The sequence below is a fragment of the Convolutriloba macropyga genome, chromosome 7 (genome assembly GCF_964194025.1).
Source record: "Convolutriloba macropyga chromosome 7, txConMacr16.3, whole genome shotgun sequence".
Classification (NCBI taxonomy): domain Eukaryota; kingdom Metazoa; phylum Xenacoelomorpha; order Acoela; family Convolutidae; genus Convolutriloba; species Convolutriloba macropyga.
This window is the reverse complement of record NC_134474.1, coordinates 40,673,107-40,700,868: the sequence shown is the minus strand read 5'-3', so window position 1 is coordinate 40,700,868 and position 27,762 is coordinate 40,673,107. Positions and strand designations below refer to the sequence as shown.

The following is a 27,762-nucleotide window of genomic DNA, read 5'->3' as shown; positions in this document are numbered from 1 at the left end:
ATTTTGCAAGATCTTTTAAGAATCTTGCGATACTCCTGTACCAAATTGTATAATTTTACAAGAGTCTTGCAAGGATCTTACAAGTGCTTTCAAGATAGAGTTATTGCAAGGATCTTACAAGTGCTTTCAAGATAAAAGAAATATAAATCCGGAGGCACCCGGTCTTTGGTCGCAGTGGTTTTCAGCGCAGTACCATTGATTTTATATTTTAACCAGTACTGAACCAGACAAATAGAAGTATAAAGTCTTTTGTCAGTCTGCCCATAGTCGTTTAAGAAACATCCAAGTCTGTCTTTCTTCTTCGCAGCCTCATTTACATTAATGGTCAAAACTGCACAGAATGTTTCTTATCAGACTGTATATACAAAGAACTGACAGACTGAACATAGAAAATTTTGACAGTTTCGAATAACTTGATCTCATGCATAAAACTTTTAAGATTGCGATACCCTCAAGAGCTATTCTAGCTCTAACTATACCATATATTGGTGCATTCACATCTTTCAGGTGGAAACGGTGGATGTCGGCGGAGGTCGGTGAACGTCGGTGGCGGAGGTTGGTGGAGGTTGGCGGAGGTCGGTGGATGTTGGTGGAGGTCGGCGGAGGTCGGTGGAGGTCGGCGGAGGTCGGTGGAGTTCGGTGGATTCAAAATTAGCTGTGGTGTACTAATATAAGTATATAAGTAGTACAAGCTTCGGTCTTCAGCCCGTGGGGTGTCAATCCCAGAATTCATCAGTCTATTTCAGTCTATCTTTTTATTCTTATCCTGTATGTCTTTCATCCTGTATATCTTTCATCCTGTATGCGTTTACCATGTATGCTATCCTCTTTAGCTTTTTATTTGCTTACATTCATTAAATCCGAACTTGGTTTCTTTTGCTGTATTTCAGCTGTATCATGTTTTAAAATTAATGTCGTACGAATTTCAACTTGAGCGATCCAATCCAAAAAGCACCTATTGTATGTCGGAGTTATTCACAGTAATTAATTTCACAACTGCAACCTCTTCCGAGTCAATTGTGAACATTCCTCACGGATGCTGATCCGGTGGACTCGTCTGAGAAGTCAAACTTGCTACGATCAAATCTCCTATCATCAACTGTACATCTAACTGCACAAGCTGTACCAAATTCAAACTGTCCCAAACTCAAATTCTACCAATTTGTTGTCTACAAAATTCCTTTTTCCATTTAATTATTAATCCAAAAAATATTGTTTTGCTTCATGAGCATGCTTTTTGAGGCATTATTTGATGCATTAAAAAGCGGAGTATAATTAGCGCCGAGTATAAGTGGCGTTTGTAGCGTGGTTGCTGAGCAAACAAAAGTGTTAAAAGCAAGGGTAATTATTGCGTAATTATGCTGTAGTTGATGCAGCTAAGAAGCAATTACGGCGGGAATTGAGGTTGCTCAGAGACCAGACATGTTGTAATAATAAATGTCCAGATGACACACAGTCATAAGTACTTACTTCGCTGATCAAAATCAAAAAATGCAAGTTCATGCTCGGGTGAGTAATTTCATAGATTCATAGAAATGAAGAACGCTCTGTAATTTTCAAAGAGAGACATGATCAAAATAATTTGAATTTTTTCTGACTCAGTAATGAATTTGCTTTAGGGATAAGTACGGGCGGATACTTAAATAATATTCAAGGAACACTGACTGGTTATCGATTCGTTATTGTGTCAAAAGTTTGGCATTTTTGTCTGCCGCAGCTGTGTTTCTTCACATTATTCATTGGCTCTCACGGAAATATGAAATACTGCTTTTATGGCTACTTCTTATTTACACTGTTAAAGTTTTTTGATCTTTAGAAAAATTTTAAGATTTGCTTTTTTGAGTACATACATTTTTTCTAGCTTTTACTCAGATCTAACTAAGAATACTGTTTGTTTTTATTTTTCTATTAAGCAAGTACTATAACCAATTTATATTCATTCTGCCAAAAAACTTGTTTCCAGTTTAAAAACCTTATTGAGAAAAAACATCCCTCACCGATTGCGTTCTGAGATTTTGGAAGACAATTTGTAAGGGAGTTGCATGTTGAACAAAACAAGGAGGCTCGGTAATGTGCATAGACACATAATTTTCCGACCCCGCTAATCCACATTCTTGACTTAATTGGCTACAAAATGATGAAGAGATGGAAGTCCGTCGAAAAGATACACATCGTTCAAAAAACAACCATTGAATACGATAATGCCGCGCTAGAGGGCCGATGAAAGTTGTTGAAAATCGGACTAATAGAACGGACCCTAATAAAAATCAAACGACAAACATTTTTACGACCAAAACTCTAATGAAATCAAAAATAAAATATAACAAAAACTATAATAACCAAATCCAGAGGGCCAATGAAACTTGTTAATAATATGACTACTAGAAAAGACAAAAATGAAAATCAAACCACACATATTATTTAGGACCAAAACACTATAAAATCTTTAATAAAATATAACCAAACCTATCATAAAAAAAATTAGAACAAAATTAAACTCGCATCAGATAAAAACCGAATTAATTTGCCCGGCACTTCATTAGAAAAGATATGGCACCTGTCTCCAATGCGACTGGTAATAGGTGGACAAAAAGAGCAAATATGTGCGAAGTTCAAAAATAATTTTACATTTTTGAAATTAATTAATTTCGGTTATTATTGTCGTTAGATATCAACTGAAACCTAAAATAATCCTTTATATCTAAAAAGGAAGCAATTGAGACATGTCATTATGCAATCTTCGGTGGCGCAAAAATTCAAAGCCAATGGGACCATCGGTTATTGTTAGAGTTCGAAAAAGTAACCAAAATTCCTTTCAAATGTACAAATAATTAAAAATCTAATAATTTATGAAATCTCGTAGTAACAATAGTAACAAAGCCGAGTAAGAAAAGTTTGAAGCGGAAACAGTTATGAATTATAGCGCACTGGAAATGGGCCTTGACATGTGTTTACACAGACTGAGCTACAAATCGACCGAAAAACTATTTAAGAACAAACAATGCTCAAAAACCCAAAATTATTTTAGAAAACAGATATTTTCAAAAGTCAAAACAGACTTAGGATTACAACAAAAAGCGGCGGTTTGAATTTCAAAACCTCAGGAAGCCAATTTGACCAGTTAACAAGGAGACTAAGTCACGAGCCCACAAAAAAAACAAAATCAATTAGAAGCAAAAACTTCAAAAAGTTATACAACATGACTCTATTTAAGGCACTATAATGATAAGATGCTACATGCAAGTACTTTAAATCATCATTTTCCCTTCATCCTAATATCCACGAGTCTTCCTTATAAAAGGGCTACTTAGACATGCCAACAAAAAAGCCCAAAAATGAACAGTACAAAAATCTGGAAGTGTTTTATGAAAAAATATGGTAGAAGCAATCAGTCACAGCGCACAGCCAAGACCGGAAAAAACGTTTGAATCAACAAAAGTAATTGAGACTCCCAATGAGTGAGATCGAGTTACATGTTGTCGGAATTAAAAGCAAAAAAGAGACAGATGAAACAAATTCTTTTTTAAATTTAGATTGAAATTCGTTGAAACAAATAGCTATAAACTGGAACATCTAAATCGGTTCAGCTACACGTCTTGAGGAAGATTCATTCGCGTAGTAACAGAGCCCAATCATTTTCAATTGAGGCCCAAATAAATTAATTATTCTTTCGGTGTAATTTTAGCTGAATTGGTGTAAATGCAGAAATTGAAATAAAAACAAATTTTTAGGTAATGGCTCAGATTTTACTGAAACGTCTGTAATTTCATTTTTTCTGTCCGTTTCTATGGCTTAGTCCTTTTATATGGCTTAGTCTAAATAAAAACGGGTCCTATCAGTTGCGTAATGACTTTTTATTAGTTCTACCTTGATGTATTTTAGTTAAAAACTAATAATGAATTATTTCTGATACGTTTGATATTGTTTGTTTTAAAAAATGTTGATTGATTTTGGAATTTTGCCTCATTATTTCCTTTTTATCGATTTGTTACCTTGTTTCATTGACAAAAAGTCACTCTGCTCTATAGTCAAGAAAAAGTAAATTTTGTTTTTTGTCTGATTGCGTTTTGACTTTGTTACCATGAGCTTTTAAGTTAAGATATTGAGATTCTGCTGTTAAATTTTTGTTTCTGTTCATTTTGTTGTTTTCGTTTTTTCGCATAGTCTTTTAACAGCAGATCTCGTGAATACTGTAATCAAGCATGGCATTATGTAATTCAATAAGTAATTTGGGCGTGTAACGATTTTTTTAAACCCTGACATCTATTTTTAATTATCCCTTCATTTGGTTGACAATTAAGTCAAAAATGTAGATTAGTTCGGTTCGGAGCATTATGCGCAAACGCACATTAGCAAGCCTCATTGTTTTTAATAGATTTGCTCACCTATTCACTTTGATTTTTATTTCGTTTTCACGACTCGAAGAGGAGTATTGGTTTTCTTAAGGTTTTTTTTTACCGGAAGTACTATTCGTTCAGACGCTGTTTTGACCTAAAAGCGAAACTGAGTAAAATTGCCATGTGAACTAAATTTTTCTGAGCGAGAGAAATTTTTTGATCATGCGCTGTGTTTAGTGAATGACTTGACTTTGAAAAGTAGTTTTTGACTGAATGGCACATATAGATAACCGTTTTTAGCCGTTTTTTTGTCTAAGCTGCCCAATTTTTTGCTTGTAATTTAGTTTTCTTTAGAAATAGTTTTTATTTGATGCTATATTGAAATGTCAACCTCGGCAATTGAAAGCACAGTGTTTTGCACAGCCTGAAAATGCGTTTCAAGCTCAGAATTTGCACATATTTCTTGATTTTTTAGTTAATTTTTGGTTTTTTTTCTATTAATTTCTTCATTTTTGGATCTTTTAACCCTTTTTTTGTCAAACATTAGTTAATATGGCAACTTACTTTTGATAATTTATATACTCAACGACTCTTTCTACCTCGATGTAATTTTGTTTTATATAATTGCACATATGCTAATCCGATTTTGGTAGTTTTTGTCTGAATTTTTTCAGTTTTTTGTTTGTATTTTGGTTCTAATTACTAGAAATAGTCTTTTTGTGCAAGACGGCGAACTTTATTTTCGCTTCAATAAAAATTCAATCATTTTTTGGCGTTAATTTTTTGAAAAACAGTTAAAACTTTATCATAAAGGCAGTCTTAAAAGTTTTTTTTACCATTTTTTTGCAAAGTGTTTTTTCAGTGTTTCGTAAGTTTGATTCTTTTTTCATATTTTTTTGTTCTCTTCAGGAGGATAAATTTTTCTATCGGATGACTAGTTATCTTTTCTATGTTTCGATTGCTGAACAATGAAATGTATTTGTTTTGTTTTATTTTTTTTATTTGATTTTTATTTTTCAAAAATAAAGAATATCTTTTTGTTACGGTGTTCCTTACATTGTGTCCATATTCTTCAAACTCTAGTTAGTATCGTTCTAGCTTTGTCCTGGCACCTACATTTTTTTCGGTATATTGATTTTTTTAGTTGTTAAAAAGTTGAATGATCTCAGCTTTTTCTTAGATTTTCGTCTATTCTTTGGTTTGCAATCGATTTCTTTCAACATAAGGCAGTACTGAGAGTTTGCTAGCATGTCGTTTCAAAATTTTCACTTGTTACTGTTTACTGCAACTTTCTTCCGGCCTTGGTATTAATTTAAATGATTTATTGCCTCTTATGTCTTTTCGATGATCAATTTAATTATTGAATTAGTATGAAATCATGTTGTCTAGCATATGTACAACAAGGAAGCAATATGTGTTGTTTTTGTCGTAATTAAAGTGATTAGAAGTGTAGTTATAGTGGTTTTCTGGTTCTTAATTTTGAGCTTTCTTTGAAAAGATATAACTTAGTTTCTAAGATTATCTGCAGTTTGCTTTCGCGATCTTTTTGAGATTAGAACCATAATTTATTTGAGGGCAATTGATAGCCTGTCAGCTTTTTCAGCCTATCAGTATTATGATCATCTTAATTATTTCGAATTTTTTAACGTTATCAGACGTTTTCAATAATATGAAATTTTACTGCATTTTGTTTTCGTGGTGACAGTAGTTTAAGTTTCACCAATTTTTAGATCAGACCTGTGGAGGTAATGAGTTAATGGTTTTATTCAAACAATATGGCTTCCGCTGCATTTTGTTTGTGAAGTTTTGAGGCTTCGAGTCGCTTTCGGAATTCTTCCGGCTATGTTTCTAAGATCTGTTCACACCTTTTCATGATTTTTGAAGTCAAATTGGAGTGGTGATTTTGGTCACGCCGAAACAGGAAATGGAGCAAAAAAGCGAGTGGTTTTGCGGCGTGAATTTTTTTCGCTCTAATTTTAAAGTAGAGTGAGAAAACGGTGTTTGAACGAAAAATCGCTTTCTCGCTAGTGGTTTTTTGTTCACATGCGGCAATTTCACTCTGATTTTTACTGTTTTTTCGATTTTTTGTATCGGATTTTTTTCTAAATAGTTTTCTTAATCCATTCACAGCTCATTCTGGACCTAAACTTTTGTTAGAATTAAAATTACATATCTCACTAAGGGTTTTTTGTTCTCCCTAGCAGCATTTTGACATTGATTTTCTGGTTTTTTTTGTTTTTTTTCATCTGATTTTTTTAGAAATGGTTTTCCCAATTCACCCATTGTCCGTTCTAGGTCTAGTTGTTTGTTGAGTCAATGAAAATACTTTGAATTGTACGTCAGGACTTGTCCTGCTATGTTTTTTTTGTCGTCATGATTTTTGATACGACCACATGACGTCACAGCCACTTTTTGTTCATTCATTCATGCAATTTTAACTGAGTTGCATGTGTGAGGTCATTTTTCGCTCTTAGTGGAGCGAGTTTTTTTTGTTCATGCGCGTGATTAAATTTTTGGTCACACTTGACTTACCTCACTCTCAAAAATGACTTCCTCACTTTGGAATTGACTTTTAATTACTTTAATTCAAAGAGATATGGTCAAATGGGTTTGTGTCACTCTAAATGAAGGTTATTCGAGAGCAGCTAATAGAGGCAGCAATAACTTATACAGATTTTTAATCAAAATATAACAGATCAGACTTCAATGAAAAGACGAATTTTTTTGGTCTGTCTTTTTGCTGTTTTGTTTAGACTGCCGATCTACGAATCTATTGCGGCTATTTTCTGGCAATCTGCCAGCTATGTTTTACAATTCAAGGAATTTGAATTGTATTGGGGCGCTGTCTTTTTACGACTCGAAGAGGAGTATTGGAGAAGTCCTTTTTTTAATCAATTTTATTGGAGTGATTTTTGAAGCGGGAAATGAAACGCGTGAAAAAATTTGGAGTGATTTTGGGGCTGAACAAAAGTTAAGAGCGGAGCGAAAAGAGTGGTTTTTGTTCATACCACTGTTTTTGAGAGAGCGATAAATTGATGTGTGAAAAAGTTTTCTCTAAGCGAGCGAAATTTTTTTGTTCACGTGCACGTGCGGCTTTTAAAAGCAGTTTTTTTGCAACTTTTGATGGTTATGAGGTTTGATTATGATATTGTTTTAGTTTTAGGCTTATTTTCATAGGAATTGAAGGTTTTGAAGTAGTTAATTCTGAGTTTAATGCTAATTTGGAGGGTTTTAATCATTTTTGCTAATTTTTAGACAAAATTTATTGATTGTTTGCCGGTTTTTTTTTGTATTAATGCTTTAAATGGTATTTGAATAGAAGCTTGTTACTTAAGGAATATTCAGCTACCAATTGACTAAAGTTTTTTTGGTGTAAATCGTTCTTTTCTTCGGAAAATTGACAGAAAAATTGAGAATTTTTAGACCATTTTTCTTATTTTTTTGCAGTTTTTCTTTTCTCTTAGTATTAGACAAGTTTTTTAGCCTATTATGACTTGCCCATTGTTTTGCGAGCTTTCCATTGCCCCAATTGGAAAGGAATTTTACTCCGCTTTACGTTTCCTTGTACTATTAAAAAAACTCAAGTTATAAAAAAAACTTTGTGGAGGTTCAGGGTTCACAATAGTTGTCCTAGTTGTGTAGCCAAAAATATAGTAAATATCAGTTTAATGCTAATTTGTAGATATTTGATCAGTTTTGCAGATTTTTAGACAAACTTTAATGATGTTATGCCTGTTTTTTTGTTTTAATGCTTTAAGTGGGATTTGGATGAAAGCTTGTTAAGAAATATTCAGATACCATTTGACTAAAGTTTTCTTGGTATAACTTTTTTTTAGGAAAATTGACAGAAAAATTGAGAATTTTAAAACCATCTTTCTTATTTTTTGAAGGTTTTCTTTTTTTAATCTTAGACAAGTTTCTTAGCCTTTTATGACTTGCCCATTGTTTTGCGAGCTTTTCGTTGCTCTAATTGCAACGGATTTTTATTCGGCTCTATGTTTCCTTGTACTATAAAAAAAACTCAAGTTAAAAAAAAGTGTGTATAGATTTTTTGTTCAATTTGTTTTTGAATGCCGTATCTATTCTTCCTTAATTTTTTATGGCAATTATGGAGGTTCAGGGTTCACAATAGTTGTTCAGTTGTTTAGTCATAAGGATGGGAAATTTTATCCTTCGAGTCGTTTCCGGAATTCTTCCGGCTATGTTTTTTTTATTTCAATCTTTATAAAATCTAATTTAAGGTTGCAAATAACATTGAAAAGTATAATAATAATTTTTGAGTATTTTTTGAAGAAATTTTAGTTGGAATTTTTTCGTTGCCAAGCTTAAGCTTAGAAAGAGTATATGAGCATAAAAGTTTTAAAAATTTTATCAGCTGCAAATACGCGATTGTTCCACTATATTCACTCGATATTATCACCATTTCACACGGCCATATTTCAATATTAGAGTCATGAGCGTGTGTGTGTGTGTGTGTGTGTTTGTGTATGTGTGTGTGTGTGTGTGTGTGTGTGTGAGTGTGTGTGTGTGTGTTTTTGTGTGTATGTGTGTGTGTTAGCGTGCGTGTGGCAAATGGTGACATTATGTGAATTTAGTTAAAGTTTGCTGCAAGGGTGAGTGAAGAACAGAAAAGTTTGTCACTCATTCCCACATTCTTCGTCATACCTGTCTATACGTCACTGTTGTACACAGTTGCAATAACTAATAACAGCGATTGTGTCATTTTTACCGACATGAAAAAAAACATAATTGGTTGTTTATTTCAAAAAAATCCCTCGCTATACAATTTATAGATTAGGAAGACAATTAGCACTTTTGAAGATAAACACACCACACCACCTTTCATAAGAACAATAAGGTTTTTAAACTGGGTCTCAAGTTAAAACTGATGAAATTCGAGCAAAAACACTTTTGGTTGAATTCTTGCTCAAAAACTTTTTAATGAGTTACGTTCATACTTGAGTATCAGTAAAAAAAGGATAATTTTTCCACATTTTTACATTACTTAGGTCCATCATTTGAGTAACTTTTTCGCATCGTGAAAAATGGTTACACAAATTGAAAAATGGTGGAAAACATTCTCCTCGTTTCCTCGAACGATAAATCATTTTTGAAAAATCCTTTTGGTACATTTACCACCGAATGCTTCCAAAATATTTCTCTCAGATAACCATCCAATTGTTATGTATTTGGTTGCATTGTGTTTCCAAGAGATGTGTGTTTCTATCGTTATGAGTCACAATTCAATGAAATATTTCATAGACTTATTTCCTCAATTTTTTTATTCCTCTGATGACAAACGTTATAAGAAATATTTCAATCCAAACTGTTTCTAACGAACGGTTTGCTGCATCTTACGGTTCTGATCGTGATAGTCAAGTTTGTCATCAAATTATACTCATCATCTCTCATGAAAATTTCAGAGTCTTCTCGCTTGAAAAATAATCTTTTCTTTCTTCCCACTTTTCTTAACAGTTCGTAAAGCTATCTTTGTTCGACGTCAATTTTGTCAAAATTATTCAAAGTCCTTACAATTTTGCCAAAATACAAATTTTTTGTTTCATTTGTTGTCGGTAGCGCCATGAAACTAGTCTGAATTTATAGCTGGTAGAATTTGGTTGCGCTGAATTGCTTGAACTATGCGAAATCCTTTGTAGCATTGCTTGCAAAAAAATGGCGTTTCTCAGTTTTTTAGAAATGAGTTACAAGCAAAGACGGAAACCAGTTACAAAACTTGGCAAGTAGAATGTACAAAGGAGTATTAAATTCCCAAAACGTGTCCAAAAAGAACTCTCAAAGTTTGTGACTAATATTTGCCACTAATGTAAATCACTCTTATTTTTTTAAAAAAAAACAGAGCATTTTCAAGAATTTTCTTAGAATTTTTAAGAAAAACAAGCAGAGCAAGGAAAAGAAAAAACTATATTTTTGGCAAAATTTAGTTCAGTAAATCAATAGTATGCGTTGAATGTTCCCTTTTCTACATGGGTTCTGTTGCAATAAGTTTTGCATGAGCTGTGTAAGTAAATCATTTCCGTTATTTGAAGTTTAGTTACACATAAAGTGGAAAGTGGGCTATATATGTGGTTATTATAATGGCTATTATACCATTGACTAAATTACCTGAATTAATTACTTTTACAGCTTTTACATGCACTCTATGATAATAATTACAAACACACTCTTTGTGAATTATGTAAGACAAAAAAGGATAAATCAATTAAATTCATAAGTGGATAATCCGCAACATCCTTTGCTGCTTGATTCCAACAATTATCAAATATGCCACGTTTGAGCAAAGTAGTTAAAAATTTCCCTACAAAATTGCCGAGTTTTTGAATGCAACCCAAACAAGTGCATTTTTTGTATTATTACACCAAAAACTGTTTTTTATTTACAAGCTCAGTCATGTCTGACCATAAAAACTCAAGTCTGCTAGCTAAGAACAACAGCAAAGTTTGAAAAAAATATCATTTTTTAGCAATTCAATTTTAACTGAGAAGTTACTTGGGCATTTGAAAGCTTTACATCGTTTTAAACGTGTTTTCGGTTTCCAAGCAGGCATAAACACTGAATTATTTTTATTAAAAAGTTTACCTTGCAAGAACCAATGTGTACCTAAGTTAGAGTTCTGATGCTGGAGGATTTGTAAATCCTGTAGATTTTGAAAATCTGGGATGGGGAACTTCCCTAATCGAATCCCAACAGTAAATTCCTTAATATTCGTAAAAACGTAGAACTAGACTAGTAGTAACTTCACAAGCCTACTGTCCTAAATAACAGAGAGGGATATACCAGGACCTTCTATTACTCCTGAGATTCATATTGGAGCCAGTATTTTGTATAAGCGAGTATTGTCAAGGTTCGATGCAGTGTTGTCTAGCGCTTCCACTATGAACCAGTGTAAGGAAAATAAAACAATTATGAAATAGGTGGTACTATGATGGAGAAGTATACCAAACTCCCAATTCAGCTAAGTGTTATTAAGAGATCAATATATGACCCTAAGAAGTACTAAGTGTGAAAATGACGAAAAGTTAGTCGCAGTTCACTCCACAACCAACCAGACTACTATCAACCACTATTGTCCATCGGGTACTTAGGGCTACTGCCGACCGTATTAGTTGTCTACATGTTTCACCAGTCCATACTACATGGGTTAGTCTTACTCGACAAGTCTTCTGCAAGCAGGAATTCTTACCCTCAGAATGGTCTCAATTATTCAGTCTCCAATGGAGCGCGCCAGTTGATAATATTAGAAGCCTTCGAGTTGAATGTATTTGCAGACGCTCTCTCTGATGTCTAAGACCCAGGAGATCATAACTTAACCTAATAGTGATCGATGTCGGTAAAGCCATTTATGTATCCTAAAGTAGATATTCTAAGTTCTGTATTAATGCCAAACTGTAACTCTCAGCAAATACTAAGCTTAAAGTAAAATTACCAAAGACCTTGTTCCTATCTAAATCAAAGCTAGACTCAAACAAAACGTATTTTCGAAAGTGTCTCCTAACTATTTTCTATTTCTCTATTCATTCTTTGAGTCTACACGAATTCTATCGAATAGTTCTAAGAAATTAGAAAAAATGAGGTTAAGGAAATATCAGTAAAGCTGAGAATAACGAAGACTGTATAACAAGCAAGTAAATCTAAAATCAGGAAATTGTGTTAAGAAAAATGCTCAAAAATCGGCCGTATTTATTCTGGCCTATCGTTTCAAATTTTTAGTTAATTGAGTCCTTTGGGCCTAATAATTTGAGAAAAATAACGAGGGGTGTTGTACATCCTTACGTATAGCGTAAAATCCAAAAAATGCGTTTCAGGTCATATTGTTCATACCTAAAACTTTCAGTACACTTTTAATGTGTTCCATTTAATAAGTTCTTCAGGTCCAAAACACACCTTTGATTCGAATTTGGTAACAACTCAATTTGAGAACATCAAATCATAACTCTAATCTTGATATGTACAAAAAACTATATTTCTCTTTAAACGGCTCATCGAAAATATTTAAAGGTTAATTCAATATATTTTAACTTTCGTTTTCTGTAATTTTTAGGTGTTTATTGTCTAAACTTCCGCCACGGACATAACTATTCTATTGAGCAGTTGTAATTATCACAAGTGTTTAGCTCCACCAAAGAAAAAGGATAAAGTGTGAGATTTAAAGGTACAAAAGCATATTTTTTTTCAAGAAAAGTACAACACTCATTAAAGAGAGGATTTCTCTTGTGTTCTGCTCCCCGACTCTGTAAAAAAAATCTGTGTGCTGTTTTGGGTAGTTATTGTCCTCTGCTTTGTCATTGATATCATTAATGTGCAATTGTGCTCTCCGTTTGAAGCATAATTTTCTTCTTTTCCAAAGAAAGAAAGCTAGGATTGTGAGATTAATGGCAACACATAAAAGCAGTTCCACGAAGCCTGTCACATTATTAGCAGTTCCTCTGGCTGTGCTCTGCATTGGTCGCTCTTGTCTACATAGATGACAATTTTCATACCAATTTTTTGATCGTTCCGGTGTCTATTTCTGGTTGTCGTTTTGATTGTAGGACAATCATGACATTTTGCATTACTTTTCCTTAGTAGTCCATTGTGGCACTTAAAGATTTCAGCTCGTGGATTTCTGTAATCGACAAGATGAACACTTCGTCAAGTAGGGGTTTGAGCTCTACAGTTATAACCAGCCCAGTTTCGTTCTGGCAGCTGTCTGTTGAGTGGCGGAGAACCAAGCCTCCGTTAGATATTTCAGTTATCCCGTTACGAGGAGGTTCATGATGGAACCCTGAAATTTGCTCCCTTTACTGCCTTTTAGGGTATTTTCAACGATGTTTTTGATCTTATTTGTAGTTGTTGACGTTATAAGGAAATTTAAATGTGACAAATAGCTTCCTGTAGGCATTAAAGAAAAATGGATGACATCAAATTCGCAATTTTGTAGAATGACTGCCTCGTGCCCAGCTAATAGACTGATTAAACAAACAGCCTGTTGATTTCTAGTCATTGAGAAAGATTGTTCACAGAGTTGTAGTTGATGTAAACTTTGACAAAAGAAAATCGGTGTTTTATCCATTTCACAAAAGTTGGTCGTAGCTTCCCAGACAACAAGGAGTTCACGCGTCAGCACAAGCACAGAATCTGTGGTTGAGTTTGTGAAAGGTTGCGGGTGGGGCACTCCTTTAAAAAATTTGTGGATAGGACTTTGACTGGTTTTTGGGATTTCGATCAACAAAAGGAGTTCATTGTTCCCAATGAAACATTGCGTAGTAGCTTAAGGTCATAGTAGAGACTATTATGCTGGGGTGGTACTGACCTCGTCTTGTGGTTGAATTGAGGAGATTCTGAGATTTCTTTTAGTTTGTCGGGTTCCACAAGTCTTGATGGTATTCGTTTTCGACAAACCCTGTAAAGCCTGTCAAATTTTGCTATTGAACTGCTTGAGCTCATATATAAGCAATTGCACTTCTGAAAGAAAAGATACTAAGGCGAAGGAAACGTTTTTGATCATGATTTGCGTTGTGATAAAAAAGCGAGCTCGTCGCTCCTTTTGTGATCACAGACTTGGGCCTGCTGTACCCGTCCTTATCTTTTGCAAGGCTATTAACGAAGATCTCTACGGTTCCGAAGTTCACAGCCGTATAGTTTAAAATTGTTTTTATTTGTTCCTGCCGTTTTAAGTTTTCGGTACCCCAGATGTGTATTGTATCAAAAGGATGAAAGATGGAAACCGTTTTGCAATGTCTTTTGTATACTTCGGGCTCTAAAACAAGTGCTGAGGCTGCTCCTGCTGCAAGCAGTGTTATTAACTTTCTCTTCTTGTTCGTGAGCTTGGTAGAAAATGCAGAATTCTTCTTAATCGGGTCGTTTCTTCTTCGATCTGGGAAAGATCTTTTTGTAGCGATGCGATTAGGATATTCTGACTTTTTTTCAGGATGACGTTCAAGTTTTGGTTATTTCAATATCCCCACTGGGTCTCCCTCGAAACCCGAATTTCCATTTCTTTCAGGGTTTTTGAAAATTCGTTACATGCGCCCCATTCAATTTCTAAGTGTTTAAGAAGGGTCAATTGCATGTGATTCGTTAACATCCTCCATGTCATGGCTTGGCTCATGTGTGATTGTAGAGGTTTCCTCCTGTTACTTAAACAAGTTGTGGAACAAGTCATCTTTTTCCTACATCCATCGGCATATTTCCACTTTCCGAGGAAGAATCCTCCGTGCTGGATTTTCCGAGAAAATTTCGTAATCTGCTGTCTCCTCCAATTTGTATACTTCAAAAGTTGACTGTGGTATTTCAGGTGGTGGCCGATCGAAGACCCTTAGCTGATCCGTCTCTTCTTTGAGGGGTTTCTGTCTATTGTGTTTTACAATCTGCACTTCCTTAGAAATTCACGTTTTAGACATTTTGTAGTGGACATCAAAAGTCTTCTCTAACACAACGTAGGGGCCGTCCACTGGCAAGACGAAATTACCCGATTTGACTTAGGGGGAGCAAATAGCCAAATTCGTTCTCCATTGTGGTGGATTTCTACAAACACATCTTTATCAGTATTTTTGCTTTTTCTTGATTTTATCACAAACTTTCTCTGGCGTTCAGGTGCACTTCAAAAAATGGTTCCTCTAGTCGTCGAGTGAATTCGTAGCTTTAAATTGCGTGGCCTGGCGCCTTCGGTACAAATAAGTCGATAGGATTTTTGCACTCTTGTCCCTATACTATATAAAAGGGGGTGTGGCCTTTTGTTCTGTCCAGTGTTGTGTTGTAGACGAAGCTCAGATTTCGAAGCATTCTGTCGCAAGTATTTGGATTTATTTAAACAGAACTCGGAATTACATCAGCAATGAATCAATTCTGTCACTAAAACATGCTGTTGCCCTTAGGATAGTGAGGCGATGTCTTTGTTTTCTCCATTCCAAACTGCTTGCAGAGTTCCCAAATTAGTTCATTGCAAATATTTCAGCCCTGGTCAGTGGTCATTGAATCTGGTGAACCAAAAATAAGAAACATTTTCTCGGCGACTGTTCTCGCCATGCATTTGGCAATTATGTTTTGCAATGGTGTGCTGACTACAAGCTTCTTGAGACTACATTTGTTCCCTCCTACTTTTGTTTTGGTCACTGGTCACTTGCCTAAAATATCTGCGGCAATATAGTTGAAACGGATTCCGACGGTAATTATTTGCAATGATGCTTTCTTTTTGTTCCCAGCTGTAGATTGCAATTGAAACGTAAAAAATTTCACAATTCCTTTCAATGTTTGGCCACCAGAATCGTTGCCTTGCTCTGTCGAGCGTCTTTTGAAGCTTGAAGTGTCCCCCAATTCTCTTGGAGACACGTAATTCTTGTAACATTTTTCTCGTAGACCTGTGCCACTACGAACTGTCTGGCATTAGGATTTTGTCACTTCAAAAAAACCATTTTTGTTATTAAACTCCCTTGCCAATTTTGGTTGTTCCCACACACACAAACAAGAATGCCAAAGTATCTTCTCCGGCTGCAATAGCTACTGTTTTCTTAACTTTAAATTTACCTTGGGATGTTTGCGTGCCGTTGTTGCCCGCTTCAGCACATTTAAAAATGAGTTTAGATGCAGGGTCTTGCGTTTGATGTTCTTGTGCTGCTTCTCTGCCCTCCTCTAGAACAATTACTATTAATATCTTCCCATTTCCGGGAAGGTCTAATTCAGTTTTGGCGGAATGGTCGGGATTCGTGATCATTCGAACCTTTCCATTATTGCTAAGGCTCGCGTATTTGTTTCTCTCGTCATTTTCAGGAATATCCAACTTGTGTTTTTGTGAAAATGCCAATGTCTGGTCAGGTAGATCCCACCAAACTCGGTTTGGCTGGAGTAATCAGTCTTCTCGTTGGTTGATCAGTCTAGAGCAAATTTTTCTTTGGATGTTCATTTGCGACATACCCTGGAAAGCCTCACAAACTTCGTTATTGAATTGCTTGAGTGCATTTATAAGGAATTGCACTTCTGAATGAAGAGATACTACGGCGAAGGAAACATTTTTGATAATGCTTTGCTTTTGTGATCACGGAATTGAGCTTGCTGTACCTGTCCATATTTTTTGCAAGGCTATGAACGACGTTCTCCACGGTTCCGAAGTTCACAGCCGGATAATTTAAAATTGTTTTTATTTGTTCTGCCGCTTTACGTTTTCGTTACCCAAGATGTGTATTGTATCACAACGATGAAAAATGGAAAGCGTTTTGCAATGTCTTTTCTCTATTTTGGGCCCTAAAACAGGTGCAGAGGCTGTTCCTGCTGCAAGCAGTGTTATTAACCTTTTCTTCTTGTTCGAGAGCTGGGTAGAAAATGCAAAATTCTTAAAATCGGGTCCTTTCTTCTTCGAACTGGGAAATATTATTTTGTAGCGATGCAATTAGGATGTTCTGACTATTTTTTAGGATGACGTTCAGGTTTTGGCTATTCCAATATCCCCACTGGGTCTCTCTCGACACCCAAACTTCCATTTCTTTCAGGTTTTTTGAAAATTCTTTACATGCGCCCCACACAATTTCTAAGTGTTTAAGAGGGGTCATTTCATTTGAATGAGCGTCCTCAACATCCTCCATATCGTGGCTTGGTTCCTGTGTGACCGTAGAGGTTTCGTCCTGTTCCTCAAACAAGTTATGGAACAAGTCAGTTTTTCCTCCATCCATTGGAATTTTTCGGCTTTTCGAGGAAGAATCTTTCGGGCTGGATTTTCCGAGAAAATTTTCTGATCTGCTGTCTCCTCCACTTTGTATACTTCAAAGGTGACTGTGATCTTCCAGGTGGTGGCCGATTGAAGTCCCTGCGCTGATCTGTCTTTTCTTTTAGGTGTTTCAGGTTATGGTTTTTTACAATCTGCACTTTCTTAGAACTTCCCGCTTTCTACATTTTGTAGTGGAAATCAGAAATTTTCTCTAACACCATGTAGGGGTCGTCCCATGGCAATAAGAACTTACCCGATTTTACTTAAAGTGTAGCAAACAGCCAAACTCGTTCTCCATTGTGGTGGATTTCTCCAAAGACATCCTTATCAGTCTTTTTGCCTTTCCTGATTTCATCACAAACTTTCTCTGGCCTTCAGGTGCGCTTCAAGAAATGGTTCCTCTAGCCGTCGAGTGAATTCATAATTTTCGATTTCGTGGCCTGGCGCCTTCGGCAAAAACAAGTCGATTGGATTTTTGTACTCCGTATACTAAAGAGAAGGGTGTGCGGCCTATTGTTCTGTCCACTGTTGTGTTGTAGACGAAGCTCAGATAAGGAAGTATTCCGTCGCAAGTGTTTGGATTTTCAGAATTCGAAAATACATCAGCAATAAATCAATTGTTTCGCTCAGACATGCCGTTGCCCTGAGGATAGTGAAGCGATCTCTTTGTTTTCTCCATTCCAAGCTGCTGGCAGTGTTTCCAAAGTAGGTCGCTGCAAATATTTCAGCCCTGGTCAGTGTGCATTGAATATGTTGCATTAAACTTAAAAATCACTTTCTCGACGGCTGTTCTCGCCATGGTTTTGGCTGTTGTGTTTTGCAATGGTGTGCTGAGTACAAGTTTCTTGAACTAATCTGAGAGTACGACAAAAAATATTTGTACCCTACTATTTTTGTTCTGGTTACTGGTCACTGGCCTGAAATGTCTGCAGAAATTTTGTTAAAAAGGATTCTGAGGTTGATTATTTGCAATGATGCTTTCTTTTTGTTCTCAGCTGTAGATCGCAACTGACACTTACAAGAAACTTCACAATTCTTTTCATGGTCTTTTCTCATATTTGGTCACCGGAATCGTTGCCTAAAATTTTTTGTATTCGTGGTCCTCATCGCCTTCTTGCTCTTGAGTTTTATTCCGATAGGTTAATTTTGAGTTAAATTGTGCGTTCTGAGTACCGCAATCTGAATCTGTATCTGTTTTTGTCCACTCTGTTCTCCCATCTTCGATTTCCGCAGAAAGCGATTGAAATCCGCAGAAATCACCATTGAAATATTGCCCAAAACTTCCTTCCAAATTTCAGCGGGGGGCTCTCAACAAACATCTCTTCATCCCTTTGTTTGGTTGTTGAATTTTTACATTTGGCTGGTGATAACACTTGGCTTGCAAAAACCACACGATACTCAACACCATCAACGACATTTGAGAGTACTGCGCCCAAACTGTTGTCGTTTGTGGTTCACTTCATCCATCGGAATATTTCGGCTTTTCGAGGAAGAATCTTTCGGGCTGGATTTTCCGAGAAAATTTTCTGATCTGCTGTCTCCTCCACTTTGTATACTTCAAAGGTGACTGTGATCTTCCAGGTGGTGGCCGATTGAAGTCCCTGCGCTGATCTGTCTTTTCTTTTAGGTGTTTCAGGTTATGGTTTTTTACAATCTGCACTTTCTTAGAACTTCCCGCTTTCTACATTTTGTAGTGGAAATCAGAAATTTTCTCTAACACCATGTAGGGGTCGTCCCATGGCAATAAGAACTTACCCGATTTTACTTAAAGTGTAGCAAACAGCCAAACTCGTTCTCAATTGTGGTGGATTTCTCCAAAGACATCCTTATCAGTCTTTTTGCCTTTCCTGATTTCATCACAAACTTTCTCTGGCCTTCAGGTGCGCTTCAAGAAATGGTTCCTCTAGCCGTCGAGTGAATTCATAATTTTCGATTTCGTGGCCTGGCGCCTTCGGCAAAAACAAGTCGATTGGGTTTTTGCACTCTTGTCCCTATACTATATAAAACGGGGTGTGGCCTATTGTTCTGTCCTGTGTTGTGTTGTAGACGAAGCTCAGATATGGAAACATTCCGTCAAAAAAGTGCTTTGATTTTACGCACAGAATTCGAAATTACATCAGCAATGACTCGATTGCGTCGCTCAGACAGGCTGGTGCCCTGAGGACAGTGAGGCGATGTCTTTGTTTTCTCCATTCCTAACTATTGGCAGAGTTCCCAAATTTGTTCACTGCAAATATTTCAGCCCTGGTCAGTGTGCATTGAATCTGGTGCACCAAACATAAGAATCATTTTCTCGACGACTGTTCTCGCCATGGATTTGGCAGTTATGTTTTGCAATAGTGTGCTGACTACAAGTTTCTTGAACTAATCTGCGTGTATGAGACTATCGTTGCAAATTATCAACGTCAGAATCCGTTTTAACAAAATTGCCGCAGACATTTTAGGCCAGTGACCAGTGACCAAAACAAAAGGAGGGGGCTTTTGTTTTGGTCACTGGTCACTGGCCTAAAACGTCTGCGTCAATTTTGTTAAAACGGATTCTGACGTTGATTATTTGCAACGATGCTTTACTTTTGTTCCCAGCTCTAGATCGCGATTGACACGTAAAAGAAAATTCACATTTCCTTTCAAATTCTTTTCTCATATATGGCCTCCAGAATCGTTGCCTCCCTCTATAGAGTGTCTTTTGAAGCGCAAAATGTCCGCCACTTCTCTTGGAGTTACGTAGTACTTCTAACATTTTTCGCGTAGACTTATGGGCACTACGAACTGTCTGACATTAGGAATTTGTCCAATCAAAAAACCACTTTTGTTATAAAACTCCCTCTGGCAATTTTGGTTGTTCTCTGACACACAAACAAGAATGCCACAGTATCTTCTCCGGCTGCAATAGCTACTGTTTTCTTAACTTTAAATTGGTCAAGGCATGTTTGGGTGCCGTTGTTGCCCGCTTTAGCACATTAAAAACGAGCTTAAATGCAGCATCTTGCGTTTGGTGTTCTCGTGCTGCTCCTCTGCCCTCCTGTAGAACAAATTTTATTGAAATCTTCTCATTTCTGATAAAGTTTATTTCGTCTTTGCCGCAATTGTCGGGATCCGTGATCATTCGAACTCTTGTTTTTTTTAAATTGCCAATGTCTGTGGTCACGTGGATTCCACCAATCTCGGTTTTGCTGGAGTAATCAGTCTTCTCGTTGGTTCACCAGTCTAAAGCAAAATATCCTCTGGATGCAGTCTCTTTCATCATCGTAGAGTTTCTGGAAGTTCACACAGTAATATTTTTTGCATTCGTCGTCCTCGTCGCCTTCTTGCTCAAGGATTTTTATTCCGATAGGTTAATTCAGAGTCACATTCTCCGTTCTGATTTCTGTAATCTGAATCTGTGTCTGTTTCTGTCCGTTTTTGTCCACTCTCTTCTCCCATCTTCAATTTCGTGCCTCGGAAACGTGGGAGTGGTTTCCATTTCGATTTTGAATTGTACATTTATATCTGTTGGGAGCTTTGGTTGAATTCCGAAGAAATCACTATTGGAATGTTGCCAACAACATTCCTCCAAATTTCAGCAGGAAGTTCACTCACCAAACATCCTTTTGTTTGGTTGTTGAATTTTTACATTCGGCTGGTGATAACTCTCGGCTTGCAAAACCCACCGGATACTCAGCAACATTTACGAAATTTGAGAGCACGGCGCCCAAACTGTTGTCGCTTGCGTCTGTACCTAACACGAATGGTGAGCTGTAGTCTGGGTGAGACAAAAATGTGCTCTCGATCATTGCTGTTTTTAGGTTCTCGAAAGCAGCCTGACAGTCTAGTGTCCAAGTGAATCTCCTGTTCCTCTTCGTGAGATCATGTAGAGGTTTCGCTATCCCGGCAATGTCCTTTACGAATCGACGATAGTAACTGCAGAATCCAATCAATGATTTTACTTCTGTGATGTTGTCCTGTCTTTTTCCACTTTTTAGGGCTTGGATTTTACAATCATCGGGGAAATTTTTTGGCAATAATTTCAGATTTGTAAATGAGGTTCGGTTTAATTTGCACTTCTTTTGCATTAGTTTTAGGTTTTCTTTCCGTAGTGCTTAAAATGCAGTTCATAGATGCTCCTCATATTCTTCCTTTGATTTGCTGAATACTAGACCATCGTCCAGATAAATGATAACAAAACTGATGAGGTACTCGTTAATGGTTGCTGTCATCAAACGCTTAAATATGAATTGCAGTGCCCAGAATGTAGTATAAAGAACTCTGAATGACCAACCTCAAGTATAACGAATGCAGTTTTGGGTATCGCTGACTCTGCTAGTGGGACCTGCCGGTTTCCGGAGGCTAAATCCAGGCTCGAGAAAATTTTAGCTCCATGATGATGTTCAAGGATTTGATGTAATCTGGGTAATTGGAAAGCACCATTTCTGGTCACTTCTTTAAGTTTTCTAAAGTCTACAAATATTCTGTTGCTGCCGTCCTTATTTGTTAATGTTACCATAGGTGCACTGTAATGGCTTTTAGATGGCCTGATAATATTCCTGGAGAGCATTTCTGCTACTTCTTGTTTCGCAACTGCCATCATCCTAGGGCGAGTCTATAGGGTGCAGGTTTGATTGAGCCAACGTCTCCAGTATCAATCACGTACTCCACTTAAAGTGTCTGGCCCAATTCTGCATCGCTTAGGGAAAAAACGTCGCAATAACCCGAAATTGTACTCAAAGTTTTACCTCGTCTTCTGAAGTTGACTTGCGACAATCGTTTGTTTCTTAATCGCCAGGTCCTTGGTCTTGCAACTTACACTCCCCGCCACGGGTTTTGACTTGTCAGGGTTTTTCTATCGTCCAAAAGAATTACTTTCTGAATTGCTTTCTATGCCCATCATGAGTTGCCTTGACTGAAATTCGATAAACATATGGTTTTCCTGCAATATAGTTGTCCCTAAGATCAAGTATATGTCCGGTGTGACACGAAATTCCGTCTGAACGACCATACCCGGACAAAATGCAAGAAATCCAGTGAATTCTCCCGGGATGCTGAAAGGGTGGTTGGTTGCGGACATGACTGTATTGTGGAAGCCAGATAGTGACATTGGTGGTGAAAAAGGTTTGTACGTTCGTTTGGATATCATATTCCCCTTGCTGACTGTGTCTAGCAGTGTCATGTGTATCACTGCATTTAGTTTTGCATCAACAAAAACAGTAAGTCCAAAAATGACATTTTTTTCCCGATACTCGCATTGTTAGACTTTCATGCCGTTAGGCCCTCTGCAGATTCATTTTAACAACTGGCTGTGTTTCGGCGTTTCCATCTTCTTGTCTTCTTGGGGCAGTGCTACGCTTCGGGCAGCAACTTGCCAAATGCCCCCAATCTTGACGGTAATGACATTGTACGTTGTTTTTGCGGTCGACTATTGCAGGGCTCTGCAACGTTTTTGGTGTTGATGCAGGTTCTGATAGAAACTAGCTCTGCGTGTCTAACATCCTTTCCATAATCTGCATGTGACGTTCTTGTTATTTCAATAATTTGTCAAAGCTTATTGTTTTTTTCATTAAGTCAACAATTCCCTTGCCCAGTTTCAGTTTTTTCCCACCTTCTAGGTCATCACCTGGCGTCCAACGTACATGTCTCGTCCGTCTTGGTAGATATCGCGCATTTTCAAATTTGGCTATTTCTTCGAGGACAATGGCTTGTGGCAACGAAAGTACCCGAGTTTCTCCTGAGGAGTGCATATTTTCTGTTTTGATTTCTGTAATCTGAATCTGTGTCTGCTTCTGTCCGTTTTTGTCCACTCTCTTCTCCCATCTTCAATTTCGTGCCTCGGAAACGTGGGAGTGGTTTCCATTTCGATTTTGAATTGTACATTTATATCTGTTGGGGAGCTTTGGTTGAATTCCGAAGAAATCACCATTGGAATGTTGCCAACAACATTCCTCCAAATTTCAGCAGGAAGTTCACTCACCAAACATCCTTTTGTTTGGTTGTTGAATTTTTACATTCGGCTGGTGATAACTCTCGGCTTGCAAAACCCACGGGATACTCAGCACCATTTACGAAATTTGAAATCGGAGATCATGTAGAGGTTTCGCTATCCCGGCAAAATCCTTTACGAATCGGCGATAGTAACTGAAGAATCCAATCAATGATTTTACTTCTGTGATGTTGTCCTGCCCTTTTCCACTTTTTAGGGCTTGGATTTTACACTCATCGGGGAAATTTTTTGGCACTAATTTCAGATTTGTAAATGAGTTTTGGTTTAATTTGCACTTCTTTTGCATTAGTTTTAGGTTTTTTTTCCGTAGTGCTTGAAATGCAGTTCATAGATGCTCCTCATATTCTTCCTCTGATTTGCTGAATACTAGACCATCGTCCAGATAAATGATAACAATACTGATGAGGTACTCGTTAAAGGTTGCTGTCATCAAACGCTTAAATATGAATTGCAGTGCCCAGAATGTAGTATAAAGAACTCTGAACCACCAACCTCAAGTATAACGAATGCAGTTTTGGGTATCGCTAAATCTGCTAGTGGGACCTGCCGGTTTCCGGAGGCTAAATCCAGGCTCGAAGAAATTTTAGCTCAATGATGATGTTCAAGGATTTGATGTATTCTGGGTGATTGGAAAGCACCATTTCTGGTCACTTCTTTAAGTTTTCTAAAGTCTACAAATATTCTGTTGCTGCCGTCCTTGTTTGTTAATGTTACCATAGGTGCACTGTAATGGCTTTTAGATGGCCCGATAATATTCCTGGAGAGCATTTCTGCTACTTCTTGTTCCACAACTGCCATCATCCTAGGGCGAGTCTGTAGGGTGCAGGTTTGATTGAGCCAACGTCTCCAGTATCAATCACGTACTCCACTTAATGTGTCTGGCCCAATTCTGCATCGCTTAGGGAAAAAACGTCGCAATAACCGGAAATTGTACTCAAAGTTTTACCTCGTCTTCTGAAGTTGACTTGCGACAATCGTTTGTTTCTTAATCGCCAGGTCCTTGGTCTTGCAACTTACACTCCCCGCCACGGGTTTTGACTTGTCAGGGTTTTTCTATTGTCCAAAAGAATTACTTTCTGAATTGCTTTCTATGCCCATCATGAGTTGCCTTGACTGAAAGTCGATAAATATATGGTTTTCCTGCAATATAGTTGTCCCTAAGATCAAGTATATGTCCGGTGTGACACGAAATTCCGTCTGAACGACCATACCCGGACAAAAAGCAAGAAATCCAGTGAATTCTCCCGGGATGCTGAAAGGGTGGTTGGTTGCGGACATGACTGTATTGTGGAAGGCAGATAGTGACATTGGTGGTGAAAAAGGTTAGTACGTTCGTTTGGATATCATATTCCCCTTGCTGACTGTGTCTAGCAGTGTCATGTGTATCACTGCATTTAGTTTTGCATCAACAAAAACAGTAGGTCCAAAAATGACATTTTTTCCCGATACTCGCATTGTTAGACTTTCATGCCGTTAGGCCCTCTGCAGATTCATTTTAACTACTGGCTGTGTTTCGGCGTTTCCATCTTCTTGTCTTCTTGGGGCAGTGCTACGCTTCGGGCAGCAACTTGCCAAATGCCCCCAATCTTGGCGGTAATGACATTGTACGTTGTTTTTGCGGTCGACTATTGCAGGGCTCTGCAACGTTTTTGGGGTTGATGCACGTTCTGTTAGAAACTAGCTCTGCGTGTCTAACATCCTTTCCATAATCTGCATGTGACGTTCTTGTTATTTCAATAATTTGTCAAAGCTTATTGTTTTTTTCATTAAGTCAACAATTCCCTTGCCCTGTTTCAGTTTTTTCCCACCTTCTAGGTCATCACCTGGCGTCCAACGTACATGTCTCGTCCGTCTTGGTAGATATCGCGCATTTTCAAATTTGTCTATTTCTTCGAGGAAAATGGCTTGGGGCAACGAAAGTATCCAAATCTCTCCTCAGGAGTGCATATTTTATCTCGCTGTCTAAAAATTCATCGATAAATGTGTCTCTGTTTGTTTCATGCCCTCTAGCTGCATTCAAATGGGCGTTTGATGCCTCGCCTAATTTTTTGACTCCTTGTGGGAACTGTTGGATGCTCTCCCTATTTTTTGCAGGAGTTTCTTGAACTTAGTTCTGTAATTCTATGCATTGGGAAATTCTCCAATCCGGTTGTTGAGTGCATTGACCTTTCGATCGATTGTTGGTGCTGGTTGTCCTTGTTCGTGGTTGAAGAACTGAACAGGGAGATTGTAGTACCCGTCAAGTGTGTAGTTGTTTAGGCAAGTGGGGAGGACTGCTCGCTGCCTGGCGTCATCCCAAATAATCATTTGGGACATCGCTTCAGAAGGGCGTATCCATCGCTCGAAGCAGCTGAAATCCTTAATCGGATAACGTAAGGTGGAGCAGTCACTACGGGTTGCTGCTGGGCGTTGTTGTTGTTTGCGTTTGCAGTGACAATTCACGTATCGAATTTTGTTCACGCGCTGATAATGTCATTCTCTTTTTCTCACAAAAACGGTTTTATTTTCAATACTTTATTTTTGTAATAATACCTCACTCATCAGTTATTTTTTTTTTGTTTTTTGAAAAAAGTAAAGAAACAAAAACTACAAACAATTATTGATAGTTTAGATTCACAGCAATTCGAAGCTAACATTTTTCACTATTCGAACAAATGCGTTTAAGATCAGTTTAGTCTCGTTGATACGGTCCACTTGTAATTTACCTTTTAATTTGTTCAGTCTTTACTCTCCTTTTTTTCAATCTTTTTTGTTAGTTCAAAAGTATTTTTTGTGTGAACAAGTAATGTCAACGTTTGATTCAGAGTTTTCTAGCCTCCACTATGAATTAGTGCAACGAGAGTAAAACAATTATGAAAAAGGTGGTACTATGATTGAGAAGTATATTAAACTCCCCATGCAGCAAACTTATACTAAGAGATCAAACTATGACCCTAAGAAATACTAAGTGTGAAGAGGAAGAGAAGTCATTCGTAGCTCACTCCACAACCCAACTAGACGAATGTCAACCCCCTAAAAAAAGAACGCAATATCTGTTGCTCATCCGGTAATTAGGGCTACGGCAGACAGTGTTAGTTGTTTAATTTCTTCAACCGTCTATACTACTTGGGTTCTTCTTAGTCGACAAATCTTCAGCAAGCAGGAAACCCAACCCTCAGATTGGCTTCACTTATTCAATTTTCACAGGAGCGCGGCAGTTGATGCTCTTAATATCACTCGTCTTTATTATGTCTGCAGTCAATCTCTCTGATGTCTTAGTCCCAGGAGAACCCAGCTAAATCTAATAGTGATCGACCACCGTAAATTAAAACCAAACTGTAAGTGTGAGATATTACTAAGCCTAAAGATTGTAGAATGACCACAGAGCTTATTCCTATCTAAACCAAAGCTAGAGTCAATCAAAGTGCTTTTTCTAAAGTGTCTCCTAACTATTTTCTATTTCTCTATTCGATATTTGGGTCTACACCAACACTATCGAATAATTCTTAGAGATTAGAAAAAATGATAACGAAGACTGTATAACAAGCAAGTGATTTTAGAAGCAAGAAAAAGAGTTAAGGAAAAGAAAAAAAGATTAGCCGTTCTTATGCTGAGGTTTTTTCGTGAGGTAATTGTGTCCAATGGGCTTAATTTTGTCTCATCCATTGAAAAAATACCGTTTAGGGCCCTCAACGTTGCCCAAATCTGAGATAATTTGTATATCCATCCGCAACAAATTATTCTTTTAGTAAACTTTCAAGGTGTTCCTTTTACTAAGTTTATCATGTCCGAAAATACTTTTGATTCAAATTTGGTACCAATTCATTTTAAGAAAATCAAAGTTTACTTCGATCTGTACAACTAGCTATACTCTTCTTTTATTTAATTTTGAATTAGGTTTATACGGCTCATCGAGAAATATTAAAGTTGAGTTCAAATTTCTCTAACTCTCATTTCTTAGGTTTTTAACGTATACACTTCCCCAACGGACTCAACTATTCTCCTTAACAGTTATAAGTTATCACAACTGTTCAGTAAAAAGATAGATATTGTGTGAGATACAAAGGTACAAGTGTAATTGACATTTCAAGGAGGGACAACACTTATTAAAATGTAGATTTTTCTCGTGTATTCTGCTCCCCTACTCAAAGTAACTCTGTGTGCTGTTTTGGTTAGTTGTTGTCCTCTGCCTTGTCAATGATATCGTTAATGTGCAATTGTGCTCTCCGTTTGAAGCATAAAATTCTCTTTTTCCAAAGAAAGAAAGCTAGGATTGTGAGAATAATGGCAACACATAAAAACATTATTAGCATTTCATCCGGCTGTGTTCTGCGTTGATCGCTCTTGGTTGCTCCGATGGAAATCTTGTATCAAATTTTCGATCGTTAGGGTTTCTATTTGTTGTGTTGGTTTTGTTTTTAGCACAATTTTGACACGTTCCAATACCTCTGTTTAGTAGTCTACTTTGGCACATAGGTAATTCAGCTCGTGAACTTCTGTTATCGAGAATGTGTACACTTCGTCACGTAGGGGTTTGAGCTCTACAGTTTTAGGGGTTAGAGATTGTAAGACTTGTTGTCATTTGGCTGGTTCCACAAGCCTTGATGGTATTCTTCTGCTGGGCATCTCCTGGAAATCCTTGCGAGCTTAGTTATTGAATTGTTGGAGCTCATTATATATATATATATATATATATATATATATATATATATATATATATTTATATATATATATATATATATATGTGTACAAGAAGTTCAAGAACTTATTTAAGT

At 37.0% G+C, this 27,762-nt stretch overlaps 1 protein-coding gene across 1 annotated transcript in view; it reads right to left on the bottom strand.

Moving 5' to 3' along the window:
* Positions 1-12,220, bottom strand: part of LOC142342865 (mothers against decapentaplegic homolog 5-like) — a 130,636-nt gene extending 118,416 nt beyond the window's left edge. The window contains exon 1 of the mRNA XM_075394500.1: positions 12,209-12,220. The gene's annotated coding sequence lies outside the window, so the exon portion shown is untranslated. The remainder of the gene's footprint in view (positions 1-12,208) is intronic.
* Positions 12,221-27,762: the final 15,542 nt, after the last annotated feature.